An 18,242-nucleotide genomic window follows, 5' to 3' on the forward strand; every position below is an offset into this window, starting at 1 on the left:
CCTTATTATTTTGTGGAAATAACTTTTGGCAGTCACGCTCATCCAGCCTGTGTCTTAGAATAAGAGGGAGGTGAAGCCTCCATCAATCTATGTGTAATATCCCACCCCCATTGTGTTTAGCTGGTAAGTGGGCATGGAGGAGGAGATCATAGTGACTAGTGAGAGTGAGTATGAACAGCATGTAATACACCGTTTATTGATAGTTTTTTATGATGTGGGCTTAGTGACACTTTAAGAGTCAATTCACATGTGTGTGTTTTATTAACGCACATTATACAACAGCACAAAACACCACACCTGCTCTTGCCCATGTGCAGTGCACTGCAGTACCATTCATTATGCATAGTACAGTACACAGCAATGCACAACACACTGCCGTGGTGTGCTGTGTTAATAATAAATAGGCCATGTTTGTTTTTTCATCATTCAAAATTAATGGGCTATATTAACACTTGGATCTTAACCCTCTCCAGCTGGCCTTTTCACTGTTCAATATGTTAGAGTTACATGGGCTTCCTGGCCATGTGATTACTGAGCTTGGCTTTCACACTGGACAAACAAGATATTTGGGGGGCACACCCTAAAAGATGCATTAAAGATGGTGCAGCCATAAGACCATACAACAGAACAAAATATTACACATGCAAAAAAGAGATTTAAAACACCTAGACATTTTCAAAAAACGTTATAAAAAAATATGGGGATTTGGTCACACCATATTGCTATGTAGTGCTTAAGCCCACTTACTGCGACAAAGTACCCCATGATCAGTGGGTTCTACGTTATTCATAGAATGGGAGATCCTGCTTCTCTGAACCATGGAAGACATACACTCCTCTATATGGGAGAACTAAAGTTCTCAACCCATGACACAGGTGGACACTAATGAGAGGCACTGATGAGGGAGTGGGGTGCTCCAGCCCAAAAGGATTTGGTCAGAATCCATAAAATAGACAAACAAGATATTTTGGTGGCACACCCTAGAAGGTGCATTAAAAATGGTGCAGCCATAAGACCATACAACAGAACAAAATATTACAGTGCACACATGCAAAAAAGACATTTACCGCCTGCTGCACCTTTCAGGGGGGTGCAGATACCTGTATAATACAGGTATTTGCACCCACTTCCGGGCATAGACTCCCAGGGGAGTCTACGCCTCTTCCCATCCCCCCCTCCCGTTGTCTGCTGGGAAACACACGGGTCCCAGAGACAGCAGGGACCATCCGGATTGCACAGTGCGACTCGCGCATGTGCAGTAGGGAGCCTGGGAAGTGAAGCCGCAAGGCTTCACTTCCTGATTCCCTTACCGAAGATGGCGGCAGCAGCACCCAAAAACCAAGCGACAGATCGGCTTCGGGTGCCGACATCGCGGGCGCCCTGGACAGGTAAGTGTCCATATTTTAAAAGTCAGCAGCTGCAGTATTTGTAGCTGCTGACTTTTAAGAAAAAAAATTTGGCGAACCTCCGCTTTAAAACACCTAGACATTTTCAAAAAACATTATCAAAAAATATGGGGATTTGGTCACACCATATTGCTATATGGTGCTTAAGCCCATTTACTTACTGGGTCCTACGCTATCCATAGAATGGGAGCTCCTGCTTCTCTGAACCATGAGAGCCATACGCTCCTCTATATGGGAGAACTAAAGGTCTCCACCCATGACACAGGTGGACACCAATGAGAGGCACTGATGAGAGAGTGGGGTGCTCCAGCCCAAAAAGATTTGATCAGAATCCATACAACAGACAAACAAGATATTTGGGGGGCAGACCTTTAGTTCTCCCATATAGAGGAGTGTATGGCTCCCATGGTTCAGAGAAGCACATCTCCCATTCTATGGATAGCGTAGGACCCACTAATCATGGGGTACTTTGTCGCAGTAAGTGGGCTTAAGCACCATATAGCAATATGGTGTGACCAAATCCCCATATTTTTTGATAATGTTTTTTGAAAATGTCTAGGTGTTTTAAATTGCCTTGCAGCAGGAGGTAAATGTCTTTTTTGCATGTGTGCGCTGTAATATTTTGTTCTGTTGTATGGTCTTATGGCTGCACCATCTTTAATGCATCTTTTAGGGTGTGATACACAGAAATAAAACAAATCTTTCTACATACGTTGTACCTGTTTATCTGCAGTCTCTTCTCTTCATCGCTTCAAAGTGCTGAATTTATACGCTTGTCTGAAAATTCAGAAAGAAGGGGATGGAGAGCTGAAGTTACACTCTGCAGAGTTCAGTGAGTAGAGTTTTGAGAGCTGATTGGAGGAAAGAGACACATCCCCCTTTACATAGCACACAGAAACAGAGCTGAGGCTGTAAATCTGCTGGAGGTTCCTCCCCTGTCACCATTTTTCTTTTCGTGTCAGGAAAAATGGTCAGAAGTGATTTGGGCTGATAGCAGAGAAAAGAAGCAGCAGACAGAAATGGCACTTAGTGCTTTTAATTGGGACAACTACACACTATAGAGCAGTGGTTCTCAACTCCGGTCCTCAGGACCCACTAACAGGCCAGAATTTAAGTATTCCAAATAAAATAGTATAGTGCAGCTCTAATGCAATGAAAAAAACAGTGAAGATATCCCAATGAGAAATTGGGGTATATATACGTGCAAATACAATAATATTATTAAACCACAATATTGTTGAAGTGTAGATCAACAGTGATAGTGTATATAAAGTGCATATAGTGCATATATATGACATCAAAATGGTGACTATAAATGAATGTGAACTGGTTGTCTGTAGATAATCCACCACCGTAAGGAAAGAGGCTTACCAGACAGGTTGAACCCAACAAGGCGTATGCCTGATGAGTCAACCAAGCTTTTGGTGCAACACACCCAAGGAGGTACGGCAACCACGACTTCCAATCTAGACCGAATCGGATGTGGGATCCGTGACGATTGTGACATCAGTGAGTATCCACCATATGAATAGCAACTGGAATTCGTGAGCAGTTCCTCTCAGTGTGACATATGGCAAAAGGAGAAAAAATTGGGCCACATAGTGTGATTCCGTCTAGATGTAAAACATGTATTGAAAATGCTAAAATTGTCACTCACATTTGAGAAGACATTAAAAGCGTTATACCTCAATTTTTCATTGGGATATCTTCACTGTTTTTTTCATTGCATTAGCGCTGCACTATACCATTTTATTTGCTTTTCTTTTTCACAGACTATCTGATATGCTGGCAGCTACTATTTTTTGTTTAAGACAGTGCAATTTCTTTCACATTTTTTTATACACACAGAATTTAAGTATTACCTTGGGGAGATGCAGACTAGAATACTGCAATCACTGAGCAGCAAATTATATCACCTGTGATGTATTTCAGCTATCATGCAAACCTGGCTTGTTAGTGGGTCCCGAGGACAGGAGTTGAGAACCGCTGCTATAGAAGGATATGCTTTGTTTATATTTCATGTTTGAGGTTTACAAAAGACCACCGTCACAGTGGCGGAATTACCAGGGTCGCAACAGTTGCACTTGCGATGGGGCCCTGGCATTCCGTCACTGTGGTTGGGCCCCAGCGGGGTTACTATTCATGCGGCTCTGAGCGGAGTGCGTTTCTCTCATGTAACAGGAGCACAGAGACACCGGCATTGACATTTCTGTCTCCTCCTCGGTCCGTCCTCTCTCGCATGGGATGACAGAGGGCACAGCTGACCTGCTCTCCCTTCTCCCCCCACTCTCCTGTGTGTGCTCCGCTGGAAATGTGAGCATTAGCTTCACACTTGACTGCCCGCGGAGCACACAGAAGGGAGGGAGAGAAAGGGGAGCAGATCAGCTGTGTCCTCTGTCATCCTGTGCGAGAGAGGACGGACCGAGGAGGAGATAGAACTGTCAATGCCGGTGTCTTTGTGCTGCTGTTACATGAGAGAAACGCTCTCCGCTCAGAGCCGTGCTGTCCTGAGAAGACAGGGGACTCTGTTGGACACTGATAGAAGGCACTGATGGGCACTGATAGAAGGCACTAATGGGCACTGATAGAAGGGACTGATAGAAGGCACCGATGACCACTGATAGAAGGCACTGATGGACAATGATAGAAGGCACTGATGGACACTGATAGAAGGCACTGATGAGCACTGATAGAAAGCACTGATGAGCACTGATAGAAGGCACTGATGGGACCTGATAGGATTCACTGATGAGCACTGATATAAGGCACCGATGGGAGGCACTGGTGGGCAGTGATAGGAGGCACTGATGAGCACTGATAGGAGGCACTGATGAGCACTGATAGAAGGCACTGATGAGCACTGATAGGAGGCACTGATGGGCACTGATAGGAGGCACTGATGGGCACTGATATGATTTACTGATGAGCACTGATAGAAGGCACTGATGGGCACTGATAGGAGGCACTAATGGGCACTGATAGAAGGCAATGATAGGAGGAATTTATGGGCACTGATAGGAGGCACTGATAAGAGGCACTGATGAGCACTCATAGGAGGCACTGATGGGCACTGATAGAAGGCACTGATGGGAACTGATAGGATTCACTGATGAGCACTGATAGAAGGCACCGATGGGCACTGATAGAAGACACCAATGGGAGGCACTGATGGGCACTGATAGAAGGCACTGATGAGCAATGATAGAAGGCACTGATGGGCACTGATAGGAGGCACTGATGGGCACTGATAGAAGGCACTGATGGGCACCGATAGGAGGCACTAATGGGCACAGATAGGCCGTATTAACAAGCACTGATAGGAGGCACTAATGTGCACTGATAGGCTGCACTGATAGGTGGCATTGATAGGCACTTATAGGTGGCACTGATGGGCATTGATGAGCACTTATAGGTGGCAATGATGGGCATTGATGAGCACTGATAGGCAGAATTCATAGGCTGCACTGATGGGCACTGAGGAACACTGATAGGCAGAACTCAGGAAGCATTGAAAAGTACTAATAGGTGGCGCTGATGGACGCTGTTAGGCGGCATTAATGAGCACTGATAGGTGGTGCTGATAGGCAGAATTGATGGGCACTAATAGGCAGCATTAATGAGCACTGATGGGTAACACTTGTAGGCAGATTTGATGGGCACTGATAGGCGACATTGATGAGCACTGATAGACAGCATTGATGGGCACTAATAGGTGGCATTGATGAGCACTGATAGATGGCACTGATAATTGGGGCACTGATTATCAGTGTAAACAATTTACTGACATTCTTTACAGTTAATGGCAGTCCTTTCCTAACACAGACACAGCACGGGAGGAAAGGGCTGCGGATAACCGGCAAGTCTGTTTACATGTGATCAGCTGATCACATGGTAAAGGGCCACTGTGATTGCGCTTGATGTACATCCCAGGGGGCATGCGGGAAGCATGGTTTTGGGAGAATGTCCATGGACACCCTCCCAAAATTGGAAGCCCGGGGCTCGGATGGAAGGGGGGCCCATTATGGTTTCTTGCACTGGGGCCCTGAAGGTTCTAGTTACGCCTCTGCACGGTCATGCTGTCACATATAAGTGTATGGCCTCGGTAAAGGGATAAAGTCAATGACTGGAATATTTCCAGGACATTATCACTTTCTGGCAGAATACAATTTATATTGTAAATGACTAAACTGAGAAAGATATGACAGGTTTACTTTAAAGGGGATGAGTTAGCGCAGGGAAGGAACAAATAATCTTATTTCAAAATTATGATTTATCTGAAATCGTCTTAGTTTTACTTTTTGTTATATCAATAAATTAGACGGCAACATGACTTTTATCTCTTGTATCAGTGTAACATAGCTCACTAATGTCACACTGACAGTTCCCAGATAGTGTTTATGTGTTACCAAGGCAGTAGACAGTGCACAGCAATTTCTTGCGACAGCCATTCCCAAGATAGGACTTCAAATAAAGTCCAGAGTGACAACAGATTCCCAAGCCCGGAGAACAGCAAGCAGACTGGTGAAGATGCTCACGGAAAATGCAGGGTTTTATTAATTCCCCATTACAGCAAAAAATTTTGTATTCTATATGGGAACATTATGGGGTTACTATCTTTAGTGATATTAAATATCAGAAACGCATCAACTAATGCAATGTTTTTTGGGATTGTGCGGGTTTCTTTGCTTGTAGGAGATGTCAAACTTGTTCTAAAGTCAACCGCCCTATTCGAGGATTGACCAAATTTACGTCTACTGGTAACAATGGACCGTACGAAAAGAACCGTAAAAAAACGCATTTCGGAACACATACATAACAGAGATTGGGTTTAACTATCACAGCGTTTCCATGCATTTTAAGAACCATCATAATCAAGATCCATTTGGTCTAAAGTTTTGGGGGGTTGATAGGGTTCACCCAAATTGGATAGGTTCTAACCTAATACGTGAAATATCTAAGAGTGAAACGTGCTGGATGTTTTTGATGAACACACTTATGCCCAGTGGCTTGAATGTAGAACTGGATGTTAATTGTTTCATCAGTAAATATTGAGGCAGTATATAGGCAAGGCCCCTATATATATATTTTTTTATCTTCATTTTTACTGTATTATATTTTTTAGGGTATTGCCTATTTGGTACTACCCTTTTCCCCAATATTCAAAAAGAGGAAAATGAGGCAGCTAGGGAGATAGGTTAGCCGTTAATCTTATTCCATGTCGGCTCAAGCACAATTGCTGATCAATTTATATTTTAATGTGAAGTGCCCCTTAGTTTTACTTTATGGCATCATTTTTTGAGGATTGACCATTTTTTATAAGTATGTAGGAGATGCCAACTACCATATAAATGGTATATGCTAAGGGGGGCTATATAATGTGAAGTCAAGTGTGTAGCTCATTTACTCCTATATATATACATTTTATTTTTATATATATATGTGTTTTACATCCATCTTTTAGTTTACATTTAAAATCAGTATGAATTTATTCTATTGCAATAGTCATTGATTTTGGTCTGATCGTTGCCCAATTGATCATGTGTATTTAATATGCGATGAATATGATTGTACTATGTAATCATATATAATTACCGTTATAGGTAAAAGTGAATGCATTTTATATGTATTTTTATATTTAGGTATTATATTATCATGAGTTAATACTGTTGGAATGATTGCTATGGTTAAGTTATACAGGTGATCTATCCGCGGGCATAAGTACGTGTGTGGAGCTGCCTTCCCACCAATCGGTGATTTGTGGCTCCCGTACGTCTCTGCTAGCTGATCATGTTACCTCAGCTGTCGTAGTGACACTTCAGCTTAGAGAGGATACTGTATAATGTGAGGGGTTAAATATTCCCAGCCAAGCTCTAGTGTATAAGGATACGTTACGTTGTATAGCCACACCCTCAGATAATGTTGTGAATGACGAAGCGCGTCAGCGTGGAGCCATACAATGAATAGTAGTCAACACGTCGTTCGAAGACACCGTAGTGTCTGCCGCTGGAGAGGCAGGCTCAGTGGGGTAGGAGACACTGTAACGATCCTCGATCGTTCTTGCTGACTACATGTGAATATATGGCAATTTTGTATGCATAGCTTGTAAGTGCAAGTCCTAAAGGGGGGAGTGTTTGAGTTTTGAAGCTAAATAAAGAGATTTTAAATGTGATTACGCTATGGTGTTTCCTCCTTTTTTTCTTTGAATGACTTCCTGATTGAGAGATCCAGCTGTCTGGTATCAACGGGACTCAGAGAGGAAATATCCCTGGAGAGATTGTCCATACAATACTCAGATATTTATGCACAGTGTTCAAGTGTTTTCTGGTAAGAGTTTTATAGTGTGTGTGTATAGCGCTGCCTGGGTCTGTTGGAATTTGTTTTGTTTTGTTTTATCTGTTTTACTTGACTTTTGGGCTGGTTATATGGTAGCAGCTGTAGCCTTAATTGGCCCCCTTTTTTATATCCAGATAAGGTTTGTATATTCAAATTTCACCGTCACATGAGCGCTGGTTTACTAGGAACGGGTCGTCTTCTTTTTAACTAATGCAATGTGTTAATGCTAGCAACAGACCACAACATATAGTTTATGAAGGACAGGTAGACATTACATTTACTTGTTTAAAAAGACGAGTCATGACTGAGTGTATTCATTAATATGAATTTAATGCGGACTCGGCATTATCACATATTCAGTTGTAACATTTGAACATATTATTTACCTCTCATAAAGATCACAGCACTTTTCCTGCCTTCTTCTACTTTTTGCTCTCCAGAAGTACAGCCCTGGCCAAAAATTTTGAGAATGACAAAAATATTAATTATGACAAAGTCTGCTGCTTCAGTGGTTTTAGATCTTTTTGTCAGATGTTACTATGGTATAATGGGATTGTACACCCCACACCCATCATAACATAAGAACATACCTAAAATATAAAATAAACACACGACAAGGATTGTGGAAAAGTTTAGGCCGTGGCCCCTTTATTGGGTTTAAAACAATTTTAATTATGAAATTAACTATAACCTTTAATACCAAACAGAATTGCTGTTAACCATTAACAGACCAACATGCTTAGTCACTAAGACTCAAGCAGCAATATCTTATACCAACCAAATAACAGTTTACCAACCACTGTCCATCCACAAAGTGGGCGACATTACCCAAAAAGATGGACCTTCAATATCCAGCAGAACTGTTGGTAACCAATAACAGACCAACCTGCTTAGTCACTAAGACTCAAGCAGCAATATCTTATACCAACCAAGTAACAGCGTACCAACCACTGTCCACCCACAAAGCGGGCGACATTACCCACATAAAGAGATACCGCGACGAGGGGAAATGACAAAGGGGAGGGAGGGTGGGAGAGCAGGTCAAAAGATCCAGAAGGAAGGTTGAGGAGAATCCAGAGGTGAGTCTAGCTGACAGACCTGAGGTAAATGCTGACTCCACCCAGTGACAGGAGAGGATATAAGTAAAAGGTTACACTCATTGGCTAGATGTTTCCCGTCAAAGGATTTGTCACCAATCCAGTGCTCAGCAGCTGAGGTAAATCTTCCTAGCAACAGCAGGCAGCTTGTCACCTGAAACACAAAACAGAAAGAACCAGCAAAGCAGCCATAGGGAGACATGTACTTAACAATTATCATAGCCCTCTACTAAAGGTAACATTTATTTATAAAAACAAATGGGTGTTAGGGGTGACAATCCCAAGGGGCCACTTCTCCTTTTTTGTTCTTTCGTGGCCCTGACATTCCAAGCATTTTTTAAGTGTCAAGGGCTTTTATTGATAATTACATTACGTTTATGCATAGAGTCAATATTTGCAGTGTTGACCCTTCTTTTTCAAGACCTCTGAAATTCGCCTTGGCATGCTGTCAATCAACTTCTGGGCCACATCCTGACTGTTGGCAGCCCATTCTTGCATAATCAATGGGATTAAGGTCTGAGGTGTTTCCTTGTTATGGACAAAAAATGTTAATGTTTTGTTCCCCAAACCACTTAGTTATCACTTTTGCCTTAAGTCAAGGTGCTCCATCATGCTGGAAAAGACATTGTTCCTCACCAAACTGTTCTTTGATGGTTGGGAGAAGTTGCTCTTGGAGGATGTTTTTGTATCATTTTTTATTCATGGCTGTGTTCATAGGGAAAATTGTGGCTTGGCTGAGAAGCAACCCCACACATGAAAGGTCTCAGGATGCTTTACTGTTGGCATGACACAGGAATAGTAGCGCTCACCTTTTCTTCTGTGGACAAGGTTTTTTCCGGATGTCCCAAAACAATCAGAAAGGGGATTCATCAGAGAAAAGGGAGAAGGGAGGAGCAAAGAAATTTGCGCCGCCCACCTATGGTACCGTGGCTGACTACACATTTAAAACTTGACAGTTTTTTAAAATATCATTAGGGTCATATGTTAAATTTGGCACAAGCTGGGCACTATATAAAGAAAATCAAGTGCGTAGTAACAGTCGGCAGAAGAGCAGCAGAGAAGAAGACACATCTCCAGATTACCTCCATGCCATGAAGCCGTTCCTGCGTCAGATTATGGAGAGAGCCGGTGCTCCTGATGGGGACGAATGGATGAAGAAATGCTTTTCATTCGAAATGCTGCGGCTGATCAACCTGGGGCTCCTGCGGTCATACCTTCCACATCATTTACCTCTCTGGTTCTGGTTTCATCTCCGGTTTCAGTGCCTACGTTCCCCATTTCTATAAGCCAAGTCACTCCAGGTCTCTCCAGCCAGGTCTCTCATCTGCACGACGATAACCTATTGCCTTCTTCTTCCAGGTCATCTTTAGTGTTGTCTCCGCCTGCTGACCTGCTTGTCTATAATGATTTCCATGCTAAGAGACAAATGGGGCCAAAGGACAAGTCGGGCGCATGCGCAGTAGCGTCAGCAAAATCTTCTATTAAGAAAAGTCAGAGGCTTTGCCAGATCAAACCCCCGGCCTTCCCTACTAACATTGTTATGTCAGCAGCTTTAGAAAAAGTGTGCCATTCAATGCCAGAATCTCAGCTGGGATCCATCGCTGTTCAGCCGGCTGCGTCTTCTAGGGGAAAAATTTAGAAACTTCAGAAACATTGCAGGATCGAATCCCCTTCACCTCCTCGCAAGACTGCTGGTAAGCAATTTGCACGTTTTTTCACAGGCTAGCCATTTTCCTAGAAGTAAACAGAGGAGTAAAATGCTTGTTTTAAAAACAGTTTCTGCTGCATCTATTGCTTCTCAAGGTCCTTCTGCTGTCCAGGAATCACTTGTTTTCAGTAGACGTGCTGCTATTATTAATCCACCTAGCTTGTCTCCCTCTGCTCCTCTAGAGCCTGCACAGAATTTCAGATGGTATCGCTTCAGTGTCTTTTGAAATCCAGGACCCACCGTCAAATCCTGCGGGGATTGACCCTTTTGTTCGGTCTGGTGAGTTACAGAATTTCCAATCTTTATGTGATTTGACTCACACTTTGAGTAAATTAGTTGATAAATTAGGACAAGACTTATCCTGTCTTTGGTGAATCCTGGTGTTGCGCAGGTTTGGGTTGACGATTGCTCTGGTAATTCGGTTGTTCCAGCAATTTCCAATCCAATTAATGTGTCACCTTTATTACCAGTTTCTTCTCCGGCCGGTTCTCCTTCAGTCCCTGGAAGTAGTTTTAAAGAGCTTTTACCATGTGAACTTTCACCGCTGGGTTTTCATTTGAATCCAGCAGTCAAAGATAAAATTTGCAATGGAAATTATATTGACGTTTTATCTTTGCTCCCTTCTTTTAAGGATAATAGATTTGATAGAAAGAATTCTGAAAATTTTTCTGAAGACAAACTTAAATCAGTTCCTCGCACCTTTTCGACGGATCGTTCAGGCAAAAGCTTTCTGTACACAAAACATTGAAGTGGGGGGGTTAAAGATGTCGGTTTGTGGCAAAATGTATTGTTGCCACAAAAACAATATGTAAAAACCAACACCTCCTTCTAATTTAGGGTTCCGTCGTGGTTTGTGCTTTAGCTTTAATGAAGGGCAGTGCAAATGGCCCCATTCCTGCAAGTACAAGCACGAGTGTGCACATTGTGCTGTGACTCATCCAGCGTCTCTGTTTTAAAAAATTATCTTCTTCAGCAACGGCTTCACCCAGAGATCTTTTTCTCAAAAGCGGTCACACCATTGACCATACTAAACATGTTGCCGTGGTTTCAACAGTGGCCAAATCAATGGACGGCAACCATGTTATTTGAGGGTTTCCGTGATAGTTTCCGATTGCCAACGTTTAAAGGTGCAGGTTGTTTCCTGTGTAATAAGCAAGAGGTTTGGCGTAATACGGTTCGGCATCATGCTGCAGTAGTGGAATGTAAAATCTGGCGGGAGATCGAAGATGGTAGGGTAGGGTCCTTTTGAATTTCCCCTTTTTCCAGACTTTCGGATTTCTCCAGTAGGACTTATTCCCAAGAAGGATCCTAATTCCTTCCGGTTGATCCACCACCCCTCTTACCCAAAAGGTTTCTCATTAAATGATGACATTGACCCATCACTTTGCTCAGTCTCTTATTCTTCTTTCGATGATGCCCTAGTTAAGATTCAAAAAGCTGGCCATAGAGCACTGCTGGCTAAAGCTGACATTAGGTTGGCTTTCAGGCTTTTACCAATTCACCCCAATGCTTTTAGTTCTTTGGGTTTTTTCTTTAATGGTCATTTTTTTTGACAAGTGCCTGCCTATGGGCTGCTCTTTGTCTTGTCGTTATTTTGAAATGTTTTCTACGTTTTTAGAATGGGTTGTATGTTCTTCTCTGGGTTTGGATAATTTACTCCATTATCTAGACAATTTTTTTTATTGGCCCTGCTAATTCTGTTGAATGTTTATATCTGCTTACAGAATTTCAAGTCATTTGCCGATGTTTTGGGGTACCCCTTGCTCAAGAAAAGACTGTGCTTCCTACTACCTGTTTGGAATTTTTAGGTATCGCTATAGATACTGACCTGATGCAGTTTCTTCCACTTACCTCCAGATAAAGTTGCTAAGCTTATTTTTCTAACTGATTACATGCTTGCAAGACGTAAAGTTGTTTTAAAAGTTTTGCAATCATTGTTAGGTTTGTTGGCTTTTGCCTCTAGGATTATTCCACAGTATTCTCTAAACTTATTTACAGATCTATATCCGGCATTAAATCGCTGTTTCATTTTGAGCGTATCACAACTGACTTGCGTGAAGATTTGGTGGTATGGAGAAAGGTTTTATCGTCTTTTAATGGTTCTTCTTTTTGGCAAGCTCCGTTCTGTACTGATGTTAATCTTGATTTGTTCACAGACGTGTCTGGTTCAGTTGGATATGGCGTTTATTGGCAGGGACATTGGTCTGCTGATAGGTGGCCAGTTTCTTGGCAGGCACAGGGTTTTACAAATAACATTGCTCTTTTGGAAATTTTTCCTGTGGTAATTTCTCTTGATCTTTGGGGGGGCCTATTTTGCTAATAGACAGATTCTTTTGCATTCTAATAACAAAGCTGTAGTATATGCTATCAACTGTTTATCCTCTAAATCTTTGCCCTTTTTGGCTGTTCTTAGACATTTGGTTTTCAAGTGTTTAGAATTAAATATATGTGTAGCCCCCTGTTCCCAAAAATGGGGCTATAGTGTAAATTTAGTTTTGGCTGAGCTGTAACCAGCTCAGATTGATTGTACATAGTTTATTGGTTCTGTTCTAAACTTGACTGTGTTGTACATTTCCCACTGTTGCCAGTAGGTGTCACAGGTACCACAGGACAGTGTGAAAATAACAACTAGGTTGAGCTGTAATGAATATTCTTTTTCCAGAAATAGCCCAGTAGGAGGTTCCTAGCTGCTGTGCCTTCTGGGAAGGGGTATTTATTGGCCAGAGGCCATGTGCTCTAGTCAGTTCTCACCTCGTGGCCCTCCAGGCCTGAGGCTACGTTGCTGCAAGCTCTGCAAGTAGGCCCAGAAGCCTGTCTGGGGCCTACTACTCCTGTGGTGGTCCTTAGGCTGCCTTGCCTGTTTGGAAGAAGCAGAGCCAAGCTAAGGAGATCCAGGGGAGAACCCTAGCTGGAGAGAGCCAGGATGAAGGCTGGTCTCTCAGAAGGGCCTGGTGACTCTGTGGGAGGACGCACCTACATCTAAACTACCCTTACAGTACCGCCAGATGGCTTAAAGGTTCTGGTACTGTGAAGCTGTTCTACAATTTAATCAAGGTAACAAGCTCCTAGCTGCTAAGTGTGTGAGAGACACTTATCCAGACATCTACTGGTTGCTAGGTCTGTGTGAGAGACCTAACCAGGTATTCAAGATCTATTAGAAGAAAAGCTGTTTTGTCCTTTGATTCAAGGAGTCTGTAAGTGATCTGCTAAAAAGGGTATCTGAAGTTCTAATTAAAGCATTGAAAAATACCTAAAGTGACTGGCACCCACATTTTTTCTAACTTCCCATTATAGCCATAGGCTCAGCCCTGGGGTGAATGTAAGTCCGCTCCCTGTATCTAGAGGTACCCGTTCTGCTCCCAGTAGACCCAGGGGGGCGCTATATATGGATTAGAGCTAAGTATTCACATGGGAAGTTTGCAGTTAGATCATTTTCGGGAGTTGGTTTCGGGAGTAGACAAATTCGGCCTTCCATGCCCGCAACATTTATGGACCCTGGTTTGACTCATATTGGATTGGCTATTGGTAAATCGTTAGCCCCTTCCACGTGGGCGGACTACTATGCCGCATGGATGTCTTGGTGTAGTTTACTGGATTCAAATAATCAAAAATGACACTCATTTTCTGAAAATTTGGTATTGTCTTTTTTACATTTTTTAATGTCATCTCATTATTCTTAAGCCCCATACACACGATCGGATTCTCCGATGGGAAATGTTGGATGGCAGGCTGTTGGCGGAAAATCCGACTGTGTGTATACTACATCGGACAATTGTTGTCAGACTTTCCATCAACAAATGTTGGCTAGCATGTTCTCAAATTTTCCGCCAACAAATGTGTGTTGTCGGACTTTCCGATCGTGTGTACACAAGTCTGTCGGACAAAAGTCCAAAGTACAAACACGCATGCCCGGAAGCAGAAGCGGTCGGTCTTGTAAACTAGCGTTCGTATTGGAGAATTAACATTCGTGACATGGCAAATTATGAAAACTCCAAATGCAGCTCACAATTCTCTTCTTCTTTAATTGGATAATGATGAAGCTGGTTTGCTGGTGATAATGATGGAGTTATTGCAAACTAATTTTCAAAGGCTTTTTTTCTAGAGATATCAAGAATAATATTATTATGTTTTTTTCTTTTTATTTGTGCAAGTTACCACAACACAATTATCCCCTAGTTTATAAGATCAAAGATACAACTATGTTGGTGTCCCTTGTCAATTTTACATTGTATTTTTTTAAATGTAACTGCCTACTCCCAAACTGTCATTTGAAGTAAAACACATAGCCAAGTATTATTCTACACAATTTTTTTATTGTGCATTAAAAAAAAAAATTAGACATGCTATCTGCCAATAGAACTTAACCAAAAAGTGCATTCTATGCATCCAAAAATATAGAAAATATCCCAATTTAAATCATTATTCAACCAAAAAAAAAATGTGAAAACAATAACGCCAAGGCCAATAATAAATAAAAGGTTATCTCCTCCGATTCCGCAACATGTCTGGTTGACGAACGGCCGTTCAGAAACTAACTGAAAAGCGCTAAATGAAAAACGCAAAAAGAAAAGCGCGAATCAACACTCACCAAACTTCTACTAACACAAAATTAGCAGAAGGAGCCCAAAGGGTGGCGCTAAAGAGCTGAAAAAACATGTAGTACATCTAGTACGTCACTGTGTAAGTGTTGGCCAACATTTGTGGGACCGTGTGTATGCAAGACAAGTTTGAGCCAACACCCGTCGAACAAAATTCCACGGTTTTGTTGGCGGAAAGTCCAATCGAGTGTACTGGGCTTTATTCTCATATTGTGAAGAAATTAGCTGGGGTATCTTTTTCTCCTAAAATTGCTTGGTTTTCCTTCATGCTTTTTTCACTGTAAAACAGGCCCTGAGAGGTTATCAGAAGACGACTTTTAAGTCTGATTCTCGTGTGCCGATTTCAGTTGATCTCTTAGAAAAGACTTGTTCATCAACGTTTGTCATTTGTTTTTCTGATTATGAATCGCTATTGTTTCGACTTGCTTTTTGTTTGAGTTTTTTCTATGCTTTTTGTGTTTCAGAATTGCCGCCTCATAGTAAGTACGATTCTTCTGGCATTTAATTTTTGGATTTGCTTTTGTATGATAGTTTTCTTCAACTCCAAATTCGCCGCAGCAAGACTGATCAGTTAGATCTCAGTAGTTGGGTAACATTGAGACGGTACCCTGCATCTCCGATTTGTCCCTTTTCCTTGATTAAAACATTTTTGGGAGTTCGACCAGCTTATGATGGCCATCTCTTGATACATTGCTCGGGTTTGCCCCTCTCGCGTTATCAATTTTGTTCTGTTTTAAAAAAATGTTTGCTATATATGGGTATGGGCCACCTTAATATTTCTTCCCACTCCTTTTGAATAGGTACTGCTGCTAATGTGGGTTTGTCTAAATCTGTAATTAAGGTGATAGGTAGATGGAATTCGAATTGTTACCAGTTATATGTTCATCTTAATTCTTTGTTTTAAATTTTAGGTGACATTTGTAACGTGTGGATCATCGGCCATTCATACATATTTTGGGCTTATCACAGGGCTTTAGCTAAGCCACGTACACACGAGGGGAATGTCCGACAGAAAAAGTCAGAAGATTTCTCAGACGGAATTCCGCTTAAGTGGTCTTGCCTACACATGGTCACACCAAAGTCCGATTGTCCAGAACGCGCTGACGTACAACACGTACTACGGGACTAGAAACAGGAAGTGCAATAGCCAGTAGCTGATAGCTTCCGTCTCGTACTTGCTTCAGAGCATGCGTCGTTTTTGGTCCGTCGGAACAGCATGACAAGCGGGTTTCCCGATAGGTATTGGTTCCATCCGAAATATTTAGAACATGTTCTATTTCTAGGTCCGACAGAATTTTCCAAAAAAAAAAGTCTGATGAGGCATACACGTGATCGGAATAGATGATGAAAAGCTTCCGTCGGACTTTTTCTGTCCGACATTCCGCTCTGCAGCTTCATTCAATTTTTCTGCAGCTTCATTCAATTTTGCCTGGGGCTGTGCTCATTTTTTCAGAAATTGTTCCTCGATTAATTTGGCTGTCGAGACCTGCTTTAAGGCTCCATGCACACTGCACGTTAAAATAAGGTTATAAAAACGCCAGTAGCTTTGCAGTGTCTTTCAACGTTTTTTAACGTTTTTGCAATAGCGTTTATTAGCGTTTTTTAATGTTTTTCCGCGTTAGTGTTTTTTAGTTTATTTTTTTTCAATGGATCAAAAACATTAAAAACCGCTGGTGAGCCACGTTTTTGAGCGTTTATCAGCGTTTATGAGCTTTTGGCATTTTTTGTGGTCAGAAAAACGACTCCTGAACGCGATTTTATGGCATTCAGAAAACAGCCCATAAACTCCACTGCTTTATAAACGTCCAAAAACGTCCATGTGTGCATGGACACATAGGATAACATAGAGGGGAGTTTATGGGCTGTTAAAAAAAACACCCAAACACAGCCGTTTATGAGCTTCAGTGTGCATGGAGCCTTAGTCATTGTCACAAAATTCAGAAGAAGTTTAACTGGGCTATTGCCAAGTTTATGCCTTCCATTAATGGTTTTTCCTACCTCCATGTTGATCTTGAGGGTGGTTTGCCTGGTTTTTACAGGACTGAGGCGGTTCATTTAACTGATATAGCTCTAGATATTTTTAATTTGGAGCTCCAAAATGTATTGAACTGGCCGCAGTGCGGGTGGGGTGCCAGGCTCATTTCTGAATGAGCCTTGGCTTATGGGACAGTTTTATATTATATATATATATATATATATATATATATATATATATATATATGTAGCACTGGGATTTTTGCCATCTAATGTCAGACAATGCTAATAGATTGGTATTTGGCTCTCTCTAGTGGAGTACAATGTGAATTAGACTTGTTTAACTTTCACATAAGAGCATGAAAACCTATACAGGAAGTGACTTGATATTTTGGGAAAGGGCTCACAAATCCACAATGCCCACTCACCTACCTATGAACACTAAGGGCTGAACTGCATGCTGGGTAGGTGATAAAAGGCCCAGCGCGGCCATTTTCGGTCTCTTCTTGCTGGGACGCATGGCCTGCCTGCAGGGATCTGTGGGCTGAGTTTAGAAGAGTGTGGCCTGCTTGGTGCGGAGCGAGGCTGCAACCACCGGAGAGACTTTCACTACAGCACTCAAGTAGTGTGGCCTAACCAGAGGATCCAGGAACGCCTGACGGAGCCAAACGAGGGTCCCGGTCATCTCGCGGAGCGGTGCAGTGTGACAGAGCTGACTGGCAGCAGGACTGAGGCCACCGGAGCGGAGGCATCCAATTATGCAAGCCTGGTGTGGTGAGAGGGCTGTTGCCCAGAACTTATAAAAAGCACCTAGCACACTATAGGTTAGTCATTACAGTGCTGTTGAGACCTACAGTCCCACGGAACAGTTCTTTTCACTCAGACTGTGCTCAGACAGGCCTCAAAGCCTAACTTCACTAGGAACTGACTGACGGTCGTAGTGCATTCTGGAGAAAGGAAGTTATAAGTGCATTGCATAATTGAAGTTGCTGTTGTTCACTGTTTTACGTTACATTACCATCTGCAAACCCTATGGAATACAAATACTGCAGTATAATGGCTAGCTGAAGACAAGAGACTATATCATTAGCTGTAAGGCCTTGCAGTGTTGCTGCTACATACAAAG

At 42.2% G+C, this 18,242-nt stretch overlaps 1 long non-coding RNA gene across 1 annotated transcript in view; it reads right to left on the reverse strand.

Annotated features, from left to right (window-relative positions):
- LOC141134625 (uncharacterized) overlaps positions 1-18,242 on the reverse strand; it is a 64,758-nt gene that overhangs the window by 4,175 nt on the left and 42,341 nt on the right. Inside the window, exon 2 of the long non-coding RNA XR_012243242.1 lies at positions 2,126-2,183. This is a non-coding gene — a long non-coding RNA (uncharacterized lncRNA). The remainder of the gene's footprint in view (positions 1-2,125; positions 2,184-18,242) is intronic.

The sequence above is a fragment of the Aquarana catesbeiana genome, linkage group LG03, assembly GCF_042186555.1.
Source record: "Aquarana catesbeiana isolate 2022-GZ linkage group LG03, ASM4218655v1, whole genome shotgun sequence".
Classification (NCBI taxonomy): Eukaryota; Metazoa; Chordata; class Amphibia; order Anura; family Ranidae; genus Aquarana; species Aquarana catesbeiana.